Source organism: Equus caballus, chromosome 27 (assembly GCF_041296265.1).
Source record: "Equus caballus isolate H_3958 breed thoroughbred chromosome 27, TB-T2T, whole genome shotgun sequence".
NCBI classification, from domain to species: domain Eukaryota; kingdom Metazoa; phylum Chordata; class Mammalia; order Perissodactyla; family Equidae; genus Equus; species Equus caballus.
Genome location: NC_091710.1, coordinates 31,678,356 through 31,692,430, shown reverse-complemented (window position 1 = coordinate 31,692,430; position 14,075 = coordinate 31,678,356). Strand labels below are relative to the sequence as shown.

The 14,075-nt window shown below is 37.5% G+C and overlaps 1 protein-coding gene across 20 annotated transcripts in view; it reads left to right on the top strand.

Annotated features, from left to right (window-relative positions):
• The window catches only part of RBPMS (RNA binding protein, mRNA processing factor), a 172,248-nt gene that overhangs the window by 46,436 nt on the left and 111,737 nt on the right, over positions 1–14,075 (top strand). The gene's annotated exons all lie outside the window — the stretch shown is intronic.

Sequence of the window (14,075 nt, the reverse complement as noted above, 5' to 3'; positions counted from 1 at the left end):
TGTAGAAGGAAAGCTGTTATTGGAGCTTTTAGTCTGTCTGTGTTCGTGTCAGGACTTTGTTAAGAAGGAGGCAGTGAAGGCCCTTTCTTGGGGCTGACTGGTTGAAGGTCCACACGCGCAGCTTCAGTGGCCCAGGTTCACAGATGTGGGTCCTGGGCACGGACCTCCTCCACTCACCAGCCACCTGTGGCAATGTCCCACATACGAAAAAATAATAGAGGAAGATTGGCATGGATGTTAGCTCAGGGTGAATTTCCTCAGCAACAGAAAGGAGGCAGTGAAATCAGTTAAGGTATATCAATGTGGTATACTAAAAATAACTTGCAAAGTTAGATCAGAATTGCCAAAGATCACTTTCTTGAAGTAAGCCTTGTTTCTTTGTATAAATTTATCTCTGTTGCTGCTTCACATTATAGTGATGTGGGATATTAATTTCAAAGATGATTTTATAGTTTATTGTGTTTAGTGATTCCTTCTGGTTCCCATTCTCCTTTATTGTGATTAATTTGTGAGGTATATTAGGTCATTTAGTACATTTTATTTTTAGCAGTCTCACAGTATTTTAAATCTTGTATTTTATTCCTTTAACAAGTAAGAATCAAGGCCAGCAATCAATAAGGGTAGGCTGTTCTGTTTCAAACTTGCTACTCAAAAACCAAGAGGATTAAGGAAGAAACCAAGATATCTTAGATTCTTCTGTTTCTCTGTTTTCTATTCTGAGACTTAATACAGGTAGGTTAATTTTTCAGTCAACAGTCTAATAAACTTAGCTTTAAAATGAGGTGATATTTAATTATAGTATTAGAATAACTTCCTGGTGTTTTTGTGTGTGTATGTATATGTGCATGCAGTATAGTATTGACTGTAGCAACAGGACAGAATGTGGCTTAAACATAATAGACATTTATTTTTCTCTCACATGAAAGCCTGAAAAGTGCTCCATGGTCAGTATGGTGGGTCCATATTCATCAGGGACTCTATATTTTGTTGCTTTTCCATCTTCAACAGGTAGCTTTCATCTGATGGTCTAAGATGGCTGCTCCAGTTCCCACCATCTTATCTTCTAGACAACAGGAAAGAGAGAAGAAATCTTCCATTTGGGGGGACAGCTTAGAACGTGCAGTATCGCTTCTGCCCACACTAAGGTCTTAGGCCAAACCTTAGTAATTTAGTCCTAACTAGCAAGGGAGTTTGGGAACTCATGTGCTCAGCTAAAATGTATTACGATATAAATGGGAAGAATAGATTTTGGAGAAAACTGTACAGTTGCTGCTAAAGTATGTAATATTAAGTGCAGTGTTTTGTTAACTGGACCATTATCGATATTTACCGAAAGAAAAAAAGACCCACTTCTGTTATACAGCCATTGGGATCTATAAATCACCAGTGTGGGATATCTTCAAAAAATACTTTGTTTGCAGTCTGTCACATGTGGAGAGAGATCTCCTAATTCTTAATTTAGGAAAGACTTTGTAAGAAGAAATTATTACTAAAAAAGTGAGACATTTGGTTAAAAAAATTAATTCAGTAAAGAAGGTTAGAAAGTAAAAGTCCAACTTTCATTGAGATAAATACTTTTAGAATTTTGTCAGTACACAAAATTGCATACGCATCTTTTTTTGTTTGTTTCTTTTTGCTTAGCAATGTGTCTTAGATATCTTTCTATACCAGCAATGTAGATCTACCTCGTTTAAGAATGTTATATAGCATTTATTTGGGGAATTTTTAAACAATGCTGTTAATATAACCGTCACATACTTCATTTGTGATTACATTTTTTGCTAGATGTTGAATTATAGATAGCTCCCTGATATAAACAGGAGATTTCTAAAGTCTGTTAGTTCATTTTGTCCTCTTGCCTCAGAAATCTATAGTCGGGTCTTTCATTGTTCCTAAATTTTCTCTGTGAGAATGCAGATGCTTTAGAAGTGACAGGACTCTGGCGTGAAAAGCATACAAACAAAAATTGAGATGATTTACAACTAGTGCCCACTGTTAAATTCAGAATGAACATTAAAAAATAAACTAGATCTGTTTTCTACTTCTAGATAATTTTTGTATAATTCTTTTCTGTTCACTAGAATATTAGGATTTAACTAATTAGCTTCTGTAGGAAAGCATTAGAAGAGTTAACCTGTACTTGGTACTTTTCATATGTTAATATCCTAACATTAAGCACATGTGAAGTCCTCCTTTGCATTATTTTTTTAATGTACAAAATAACTTTCTTGGTAGGGTAACCCAAGATGCCTGCAAGGTGATGCATTCCCAGTGTTTGGCCTCTATGCTCTTCCTCCCATTGTCTGGGGATCAGCTCTCCTGCCATTTTCAGTACTAGTCTTAAAACCAGCTCCCTTTCCATTTGTTCCCCTCTTTACTATGTTGCCTTTCAAATTCAAGTCAAGACACCACCTATCAAGTATAGAATTTTTTGAGACGGAAGCAGCAGTGCATGAAGAAGAGAAGAGTGCCTGGTAGGAATTGGTAGGAATTTGGAAAGGTATGGAGAGAGAGCAGTGGGTAGAAATGGGTGTAATGGTTTAGAGCTCTTGGACTCAGGAGTCAGGTCTTGTTTAAGATTCAGGTCTTGACTGTCACTTTCTAGTTTTCTGACAAGTTACTTAAGCTTTCTGAGCCTCAGTTTCCTCATCTATAAAATGGGGACAGAAGCAGGACCAAGTTTATCTGGTTGGAGTTAGGATTGAATACACAGTGTGTGTAGTAAAATGCCTGGTAGTATGTTTGGCAAGTATTACCACAACTCTGTATATACCCTTCATTTCTTCTCCATATCTAATTTGTGAAAATTTTGTGAGAACATTACTCATAGGAGGAACTTTTTTGTCCATTGTTTCTCTTATCCGTCATCCTTTCTGCCTCAGCCCTGGAGTAGGTCAGGATTAGAAATTTGGGAATTTGGCACATTATATTTTATATTATTTGTTCACTTGCTAGGAATGCTAGAGAAGAATGATAGGTAACTTTTTCAAAGGAAAACAGCGATTAGAGCAGGGCTGATTACACATTCTCAGGCTTTTGAACAGTTTACCATTCTGGCATGTGTTCCTTAAATGCTTTGAGCCTAATTGAGAATGAAAGAAAAGAAGAAATAAAGTGACAGAAGGTAAAATGTGAAAGATAACAGACTTCATAGTGTTTTTAAACTTGGGTTTTTGGTTAAAATACTATGACTGTCTAACATGATCTTTCTTTTCTGACTTAGTGTCGTATTATGTCCTGAAGCACTTTGAATAACGCCCCTTTTCTCCCTCCATCTGTTAGTTCTTGGTCAGTCATGAAGTCTGTCCCCTTCACGTACTCCCTCCTCTCAGGAGGAGGCAGAAGCAAGCACTGTCACCTCTGCCTCACACAGGGAGAAACGGGGCCTCAGGGAGATTCACTGGAGCAGCATCACTGCTCTTAGGAGACTGGAGGCCGCATTCTAGGACGTTTCTGCCCTCTCATAGTCTCTTAGGCGTTTTGTCTTTCAGAGTACTTTTCCATTGTTTTAGAAAGAACTCCTGTAGGACCAGGGTCTACAGTTTTATGGGCAGAATTTAGTTTCAACAGAAAATCATGACAAATTACAATTTACGTTTAGTTACACTCCAAGTCAACTAGGATGTCCTGTTTAGAAGCAGGGCTCCAAGCCTGTTTAAAGAACAGTTTATCTTTCTTTTAAACAAATGGAGGTATTACAAGGGACACAGATGGAAGGCAGGTTGTCACATCAAAATAAATTAATGCATGGTTTCCTTCTCCCAAATAACTTTCCTCTTAAAAAGGGGGATGGGAGAATGGATTAAAATTACAGAATTTCAGATTGCTACATCTAGTCACTTTACAATCAAGAAGCGTGATTACTAGCCAGAACTTTAACATTTGTTTAAAAGTAGACTGCTTTAAAAGCCCTGGAGGTAGAATATTTAATCACTTGCAGGCTTGTTCCTAAGAATTAATAATTAAACAGTTCAGCATGAAATGAACTTATGGATAAACTACTTTGGGTTTGATATTCTCTACCAAGTAGACTTAGTTTCAGTCTGGTGGAAACTCTGAGTGGTTACAGCCTGATCTGTTTGCTTTTATTCCTTTTACCCAGAACTAGTCTTTGAAGAGGAGGGTGGGTCAGACACCATCAGAGGTCACTTTAGGTAGGGACTGGAGGGTGCAAGCAGAAAACCATGCCCATACCTGGGATATTGGCTGGAAGCTCCAGGTGGTGAGCAAATGGCAACTTTTGGTAGTTTCCCTGCAACCCTCAGGTCTTCAGTCTGTATTCCTGCCTTGGAGTTCATGACGCTTGAATGGGCAGAAGTCATCACATAAAATGCTACATAATATTTCCAGAGCTGCATGACTTGAAAAAAATAACTGGAGTTCCAAAAGCTGGCACAGTCTTCTGTAACAACATGAGTAAATGTAGCTATTAATTTATCTGTAACTTTTGGTTTCATTTGGTTTCCCATTGCCTGAAAGCAATAAAAATTTGTTTTCTTACACTGAGGGAAAACCTTCCATTTAAAACTAAACTCCGGAGTAAAATTATTTTTCCTTAGCCTTTATGATACTCACTGATGAAAGGCAGATGCATTTTTTAGTAAAAATCCTACTACATATATTAAAACGAGTGAAAACATCAATAAGCATGGCGACTAGCCAGTATTTTAATATTTGTTTAAAAGTAGACTGCCTTAAAAGCCCTGGAGGTGGAATATTTAATCACTTGCTTGCTAAGAGAAATGTTCCAAATCCTGGCATCTTGAACAGGTCCTGGGTGCTACAGTTTTTTCTTTTTCATAACCTGCTCTGTAGCAGAAGTAGGCAGACCACAACACATTTCACTGGCCTGAGCTGCTGAGGTCTTTAGATTCACACCTGCCATCGCAGTGCCCTAAGCTTCAGAAGAGTTCTTTTTCATACTTCCTTAAGCTAAAATCTAATAAACTTCATGTATAAAATGATGTATATCGGGTATTACTTCAGCCGTTGACACAGGGTCTCTACTCGTGGGGCTTTGTTGATTAGGTTAGACTGAGTTATCTTTCATTATTTAGTGGGTCTTTTGATATAGGTCATGTGAAGGTTGTCTGTCAAGCAAAGCAAGAATGCTTTGTGCAGGAAGTAAGTTGAGATTTTGATATGTACGGATGATTATCTCCCCAAACAGTTTTCTCTTTGGAAATAGCTCCCATTATTTCAGACCCTCTAGAAGTGTGAATGGGGCTAGTGTATTGTCTCAGGGAAAACTGCTGTATTACTGATGTTTCTCAGCAGAAAACAGTCTGTTGGTGATGGAAGTACTGGTAAGAATGGAGAACAAGTGATAAACTGGAATTTTTTGCACAGAGTTTGGGGCAAATTTTATTTTTGGAGACATTGGTCCATTTGTTTTTAAAAATCAAATTGTTAATTGTGCAAATCTCTCCCATCTTCTAAGGAATGCAGAATGAGGCAGCAGCTAGGTGCAGTGTTGATTCAGGAATTGTCATTAGCCTAGACCCATAAAAAGCAGTTGGTTCTATGTTTATGTTCCATCATTATTTTAGTTACAGTATTATTTCAAACATGCTCAGAAAGATGTTACATCCATAGACAGTTTTTAGGGATGAAGCACTGATCAAAGGTCATTAGTACTACAATACAAGACTCAATTCCCTGTCAAATGCTTTTCCGTCCATATCATTCTACCTTCCTCCTTTGTGAGCTGCCTCAGCAAGGCTGCATTCCTGTTTCTAAGAGATCAATAGATTGTATTGTACTAAGTTCAAAATAGGTTGAACTTAAGAGAAAGGCAATGATCAGAATGTATTTCAGTCATCAGTGCTTAGTTAGGAAAAAACTGTGTGTTCCAGAGGCCTGTTATCTCTATTCAGAGATGACCAAGAAACCAAGGTCCATCAAGTCCAGCCTATGGGAAAGCAGGAAGGAATGAGTAATTCATGTGTGATGTGCAGAGATGATTGTACCAGGTAGTACCGTTTATAGAGAAGGCATCCAAACCATAATACAAAATCCCACGTGTTACACGGAGGAGAGGTAGAGAATCACTAGGTTGGAGTTAGGTATTCGTCAGTGGCATTTTGTTGTTTTTTTTTGTTTGTTTGTTTTTGTTTTTTTTTTTTTTTTTTGGAGGAAGATTAGCCCTCAGCTAACTACTGCCAGTCCTCCTCTTTTTGCTGAGGAAGCCTGGCTCTGAGCTAACATCCGTGCCCATCTTCCTCTAGTTTATACGTGGGACGCCTACCACAGCATGGCTGCCAAGCAGTGCCATGTCCGCACCCGGGATCCGAACCAGCGAACCCCGGGCCGCCGAGAAGCGGAACGTGCGAACTTAACCGCTGCGCCACCGGGCCGGCCCCTCGTCAGTGGCATTTTGTCCAGATACTACATGCACATGATCATTGCAGCTAGATTTATTAGCTTTCCCCACCTGCACGCACCCCCACAAGAGTGTTTTGTTTCCTATTAGTGCATAGGAATGATCTTCCTTCTTTTCCTTCGGTATAGTTCCTGTAATTCTGTCATCTTTGACCTCTGTGGTGATGCCTGGGTGGGGAAGAGTGCCAAATGGTTCTTAAGCCTCAAATTCCTGCCAATCAATGGGATGTTTTGTAGTGTTCTCTGTGGGACATATATCAGGACAGCTAGCTTTAGCATCAAACCATTTGTTATATCAGAGTGTGGGAGGCTGACTCCTGGCATTTGTTTATATCATATGAGGGCTACTTATGCTATTTGTCCAAAAACAATCCTTTTCATACTTAATGGTTACTGTTTGCTAATCAAAACTTGAAAATCTTTTCTTTTCTAAAATGTCAGTATCTCCTAACTTTTAGAGCAAATTGTGAGTACTCTTCTTAACAAGTATCTCATACTGCCTTGAAATGTGGCTGTTTGGTACAGATATCTTCTTTCCCCTACCCTGTAAATTCCTCAGAAAGAGATACCAAACTTTACTAATCTTCATGACCTCCAGAGCAGTATTTCTTAGTTGTGTTCTCTGGGCTGCCTATGTCAGTATCATTTAGGGCCTTTGTTAAAAATCTAGATTCTAGGGGCCCAGCCTTACTTAATCAGAATATCCAGGAATGGTGACCAAGAATCTTCATTTTTAAACACACTGTCATATCCTCCCTGTGGTCCTTATGCACATTAAAGTTGGGCCAGTCATTTCTGTAGAATCTTTCTAGTATGGTCTGTGGACGTGGCAGCTAGTTAGAAATGCAGACTCTCAGGCCCCACACTAGATCTACTGAATCAGAATCTACATTTTAATAAATTCCTATGTGATAATATGCACACTCAAGTTTGAGCACAGTGCTTTACAACTTCTAACAAGTAGTAAGCTCTCATTAATTGATCGTTTCCTATTGGTTTGTTGATCTGCTTCTCAGATGTTCTGCTTTTCTAAAACAAAACAAAACACCCACAAACTTTTAGCTTCTCAGAAATTTAGGGAAGTCTCAGGAGAATTATTCTCTTGCTACATTATTTTCAATAAAGAATCAGTGAAAGTTCATTTGTCACTAATATAAGCAGGATTTAGTGATTTCCTCCTAAATAAGTGCAGAAGTACCTCATAAAATATAATTGCAAATCTGTCTCACATACTTAAGAGTCTGATTCTTCTCTAGCTGTGTGAGATTCACTCTGAGCCTGGCTCAAAGACCTCTGCTCCAGGATGAAGCAAAGTCTTCCCTATAGGCCCAATGGCATTTGGCAGTGAGGAGCTTTCAGGGGCCACAACCTCATCTCAGGGGGAGTATGTATAACTGAATGTTGTTTGTATGTTCTTTTAAAACTAGAAAACCTTCCTGTGGATTTGGTAATGTGCTATAGCAATATTTCCCAAATATGTCTGATCAGGAAAATCATCTGTTTTGCTTGTTAAAAATTCAGATTAAGCCTGTCTCCAAATCAATTGAATCAGAATTTCTGGAGGAGAATCCCAGCAAACTTTCTTGTGATCAGGCATATTCAAGAAATGTTGAATTATGTGATCTTTCTCCCAGATTATCTTTCTGAGTATATTTTTTGAAGCTTATAGTGTCATCCTTTTTGTTTTCTTGGACAAAGAGTGCCCTAAGAACAGTAGAGAGGCAGCTCAGGATTGCCAGTAATATTGAAAATTGGAAATGTGGATAGCTAAATACCACATAATATATTTTGTCAAGGATTTAGAAATACTTCAAAAAAGTTATTTCATACTTTTTATATTCCTTTGAAAATATCATGAAGATGGAAAGTGTTATGTTTATTCCACATGCGGAGGACACAATATCTAAGATGGTGAAATGATGAAGCATCAAGGAATACTTGAGGGGGCAGTGCACGAACGTGTGTGTGTGTGTGTGTGTAGGGGCGGTGAAAAGGAGGAGTTTGCCATCTCTTATGCCAGAACTCCTTTTCTTCACATTTAGCTCTTGAATGTGCTTTAACCTCAGAGGTAGACTTTTATTACTTTTACAATTATTATTATTGGGAGAAATGAATTATGCTTTCTTTTCCTTGTAATTAAATAGTTCATGTGCCATCCTTTCTGAACTTTGCAGAAAAAGTTGATTTTTGGAACGTTGTGTTGACCTGCGATTTTGGATTACGGTAATCCTTGTATCATGAGCGTTAAGACAAAAAAGATAAATTATCAAATATTTAAGGGTACTGTCTTAGAAATAGCTGAGTCTCTTATTGTTTGTGTAAATCCATGATTAAATTAAGTAATGTTACCTAATTTGGGATCTCAAATTCTTATACTTTATAAATTATTTCATGGGTTTAAATTCTTAATTGTTGATAGAAAAGGAACCTTTTCTTCTTACAGTTAAAACCTGACCATTTCTGTGAAATAATTTAAATATTATCCAGTTATGGCTTTCTCCAAGTTAGTATGTCATCCTTAAATGTGAGATGCAGAAGAAAACTCTACATCCCTGATCAGAGGAAATTTAGATCCCTAATTCAAGATTATAGTGATAGGTGAATAAAATACAGTGCCTGATCTCAAGGAATTTATAGTTTGATTGGAAAGGACTTCACTAAAGCCTGTGAAACAATTAGAGAACAGAATAAGACATATGAGCATGGTACAGACGGTACAACAGGAGTTCAGCAAAGAAGGAAGCAAAGAATTGGAGCAGTCATGGAAAGCTTCTTCCTTGGACAAGGGGGAAACTTAATTTGGGCTTCTAAGTGAAGAAGTGAGCCTTCTGTGCAAAAAAAATAACTATTTTTTGAAAAAAGGCTTTTATCCAGAAATAAGCAAAATATGGTGTTAAGACTGCCTCAATAGAGCTCAGGGAAGAAAAGTTGCAGAAGAGAGGGGAATCGTAATTGTGGAACGTTTGAAGGCCAGGGGCTCTGGAATTTTGTTTTGGTGTAGTGGGAAGAAATTGATGCATGGTAGCAGTGCTGAGATTGTGAGGTTAGAAAAGCAATAATTTTATTGTGTGTGTTTATTAAGCATTTCAAAAGTCAGGTGTGTGTGTGTTTGTCTGTATATGTGTATGTGTGTGTGTATCCTGTTTTTCAACATCTTTGAGTCATGAGATGACTTCGCAAATAAAATTTAAAATTTCTGATGAATGATGTACTCCAGTACAGATTAAGACATTTGGAGAAAAAAATGGTGCTTGTGCTACCTTTAAAGGGTCATCTGAGGGTCATAGCCCAGTTGTGCAAGCAACTGCTTACACTTGGATAGTGTTGAAGGGATGAGGTGTGAGGGTAAGAATCCCTTTTCATCTTCCTTGGGTTCATAATACTTGTGACATGATTTTGGTTAGCAAAAAAAAGCATATTGCATGTGGTGTTTGGTGTTAACCACACTAAAAAGGTTTTTGGAGAGTCGTGGGTATATTGTAGTCCAATATATACATATACTGTCTTTTAGATTTCTGGTGAGGTTTTATATTCTGTTACGTTTAAAACATTTGGGAATTGTTCCACTAGGCTCTGAATAAAGTACACGTTAATTAATAGCTTAGACATGGCCATTTGGAAGAATGATTGAGAAGTTTTGGCACCAAAGAATAGCATAGCTAGGTGTTGGTTGTATCTTTATTTGGCCATATTAGAACACAAATTCTGGCACTGTGAGAACTAGCCTGGCTGTGCATATCTTAACCTGTGTTGTGGCCGGAGCTAGGCTGGCACACCAGGTTCCAGGGAGATCACTAACAGGCCGAGTCATGTCTGCTCTGGCAGAGCCTTCACATGCCCCAGGTTCTGACAATTTTGAGAATTCTTCCTCAATTGGAGAAGGACATTTTTGGAAACTGAGCTGTTTGATATTACCAAGTGGAAAATATTGAGCTGGTTTCTATAAAATGTACTGTTTTGTTTGTGCTCTTTACACATATGTTATCCCATGTTAAACCTTGAAAAGGAATTCCAAGTTCCTGAAAGGGAGTGGAGGTAGTGGACATAGTGTGAATAATAGCATTTCAAATACTTTGGAAACTCAGTATTAATAATGAAATATTTGTGTCTTCTTAAGTGGTGTGCAATTTGTTCAGTGATCATGTTTTTTTCAACTTAATCGCTATTTTTGAAAAACTATTTTATTATGGGTAGCTTTCTAAATTATTTTTAGTTGGCTAAATGAAGTCCTAAGTTTTAGGATTTGAATAATTTCATTCTTTAGTATTCATTCTGCCCCTTCCAGCAAAAAGTGTTACCAGATAGCAATTGAGGGGTTATATTTATTTTACTGATTTAACAAAAGCCTGTATAGTGTTTACTGTGTGCCAGGGATGTTTCTAAATGCTTTACAAATATTCATTTATTTAATCCTCTTCACAACCTAATCGAGGTAGGTTTTATTATGTTTACCTTCCATTTTATAGATGAGGAAACCGAGGCTTCAGTTATTAATGGGTTGTCCAGGATCACTCAGCTAATAGATGTTGAAGCTGGGATTCAAATATAGGAAGTCTGGCTCAAGAGTTTGTGTACTTAAACACTATGCTTTACTAAGTAATTCATTCTCACAAGGAGAAGAAAACCCAATGCAAATAGATTTAATTATGATGGTTAGGTCAGAGTGTCTGTGATGAACTGATTGCACATCAGTAACTCTGGAGCTCAGTTACCTTGTTTAGTACGGACGACTCTGCTGAATTCTTTAAATTTGTGGCTCAGGATGTCATTCTGTTTTATTTATTATATGAACCATAAATAAAAATATACAATTTTTGTGTGTGTGTGAGGGAGATTGGCCCTGAGCTAACATCTGTGCCAGTCTCTCTCTAATTTGTACGTGGGATGCTGCCACAGCATGGCTTGAGAGCGGTGCTAGGTCCCTGCCTGGGATCTGAACCTGCAAACCCTGGGCTGCTGAAGCAGAGTGCATGAACTTAACCACTATGCCCCCCAGCCAGCCCCCAAAATATACAATTTAAAAATACTTAAATAAATATATGTATTTCAGTGGCTTGATTGAGAAATGCTCAGTGGCAGTAACTAGGTCTTCTTGACTGAGGTCCTTTGACCCCAGTATGCCTTACCAAAAACTTTTCCCTTCTCTATACCTCTGAAGTTGGAATGGCACCTGGAGATCAACTATTCCATACATTCATTTTATAAACAAGGAAACCGAGGTTCAGAGAGGTCAGTGCCCAAGCCCTCAATGGCTAGTTTTGGAGCAGAAATGTGACTTAAACCACTAATTTAGTGATCTTTTCCTTGCATTATAGAAATCAAAAAGTTATGGTGCTATGGGAACCTAGATTAAATATCTAGCAAGTTTTTAAATATTTTAGATCCATTTGAAAAGCATTTATTACTTTTGTTAATCTAGGTTATTTCTCAACCTCAAACCTTACCATTTCTTTTTTTCTGACGTTCATTATATGTCTTTCATTGCTCCCAGCCAACACAGACAGTCCTACTTATAAATCATGCCAAGTCTTCTGAGACCTGCATCCCTTTACATAATTACGCATACACATAAGTAATACATAAACTTAATATTGGCTTGATTTAAATGACCATGTAAATGGTTAACAGACATAATTATAGGCAGTTATCAAATTGAACAAATATGTCTCAGTGGAGAGGTAGTTCCTGTGGTACGCTGAGGGGTTATTTGTTGTTGCCTACATGTGTTGAATGTATTCTGGAATTGGAAATTTCCTGCGATTGGAAGAACTTTTACTGGAAGATGATCATTTACTGGAAGAACACATTATAAGCACTGGGCTTTGCAGTGTTTAAAGTAAACTAACTAGTTTATAAATTAGAGGAAGTAGCTGACTTAAAGTAGGTTGTATTTCAAAAATTTGTGTTTCAGTCATGTGGTATTTTAAATGCAAACAAATATTACCTGAATGAATTTTCATGTAGAAACAGGTTTAGAAAAGTGGGTGGTTCTTAGTAATAAGTTCACCAAATTCCTCTTAATATAAAATGTAGCCTTCCCTCATGTGTATATGTTGTTCTGTACAATTTTATCACGTGTGAGTTTGTTTACTCACCACTACAATTAAGATACAGAACAGTCCCATCACCACAAGGATCCCTGTCATTGCCTTTGTATAACATGCACCTTCCTCCCCACTCCTCACTCCTCCTTTGTCCTTAACTCCTATAAACTGCTCATCTGCTTTCCATCTCTATAATTTTGTCATTTCAACAATGTTGTGTAAATGGAATCATGCAGTATGTAATTGTTAGGAATTGCTATTCATCCAAGTTGTTTGTTTTAATCTTTCTTTATTGCTGAGTGATATTCCATGGTATGGGGTAGTTTGTTTAACCATTCACCCATTGAAGGACATCTGGCTTATTTCCAGTTCTTGGCTATTATGAATAGAGCATCTATCAATGTTGTGTACAGGTTTTTGTGTGAACATAAGTTTTCATTTCTCTGAGATAACCCCCAAACTATTTTCTAGAGTTGGTTATACTTTTTTACATTCCCACCAGCAGTGTATATCAGAGATTCAGTTTCTCCCCATTCTCGCCAGCATTGATATTGTCATTATTTTAGTATCATATGAGATGATAGAATCTAGTATGGATATTAATCAAATGGATGATTTAATGAGTATGGATAGTAATCAATGTATAATGTAGCTAAAATATATACAATAAAAGGTAGTGATTAAACAAATTAGGAATATTATAAAATTGAGTAAAATATACTTTTAGTATACCTTGAATACTGATACTTAATCAAGAAGTTAATTCATACTTTTAATTTTCCCTTCAAAGTAGGCAGGATGAGGGCAGATGTTATTGTCATGTCCAAGTTTAATTAAAGATTTTAGAGATTGATGATTTATCTGACTTCACTTCAAAATTTATTACTTTCTTTTTCCTTTTCCTTGATAGGAATGCTTAAACCTATCAGCCTTGATATTTTTTCAGATTTCAGAAATAGAATGAAAAGAGGGATTTTCCAGATGTGACAAAAGTTGAACAAGAAAGGAAGGAAAGAGAAACGGAGTTTAGGAGGATGCATGAGCAGCAGGAGGGTGGGGTGCTGGCCAGAATGGGATTTGCTTATGGCCTTCTGAAGGGGTGGAAAGAGATGGTGGTGAAGGGACTTTGAGTCACATTGTTAGGGTTCATAATGTGGAAAATACTTCTGTAACTTATACATGTTAGTTCCTTTTAGTGTACAAACTTATTTTTATTTTCTCTCTTGCCCATTTTAAGCCTGTATGTAACAGTTGCATGATAACATTGTCACTTGCAGCCTCTCTTAGAGTTGCCTTTGGAACATGAAAATGCATCTTCTTTTTGAGTGTTGTAAGCCACTTTAATATAGGTAACATTTTCTAAACCGTTACTGTGAACCAGGCACTGAACTCCAGGCACTTTATGTCTGTTAACTTATTTAATCCTTGTGGGAATTCTGTGTAAGAAATTAGACCCAAATTTAGCAGCTCAGACACAAACATTTATTATTTCAGGGTTCCTAAGGGTCAGGAATTTAGGAGTGGCTTGGCTAGAGTGGATCTAGCTCAGAATCTCTCAGGAGGATGCAGTCAAGACGTTTTCAGGTGGGGCTGCAGTCATCTGAAGACTTGACTGGGACTGGAAGATTTGCTTCTAAGACGTCTCACTCA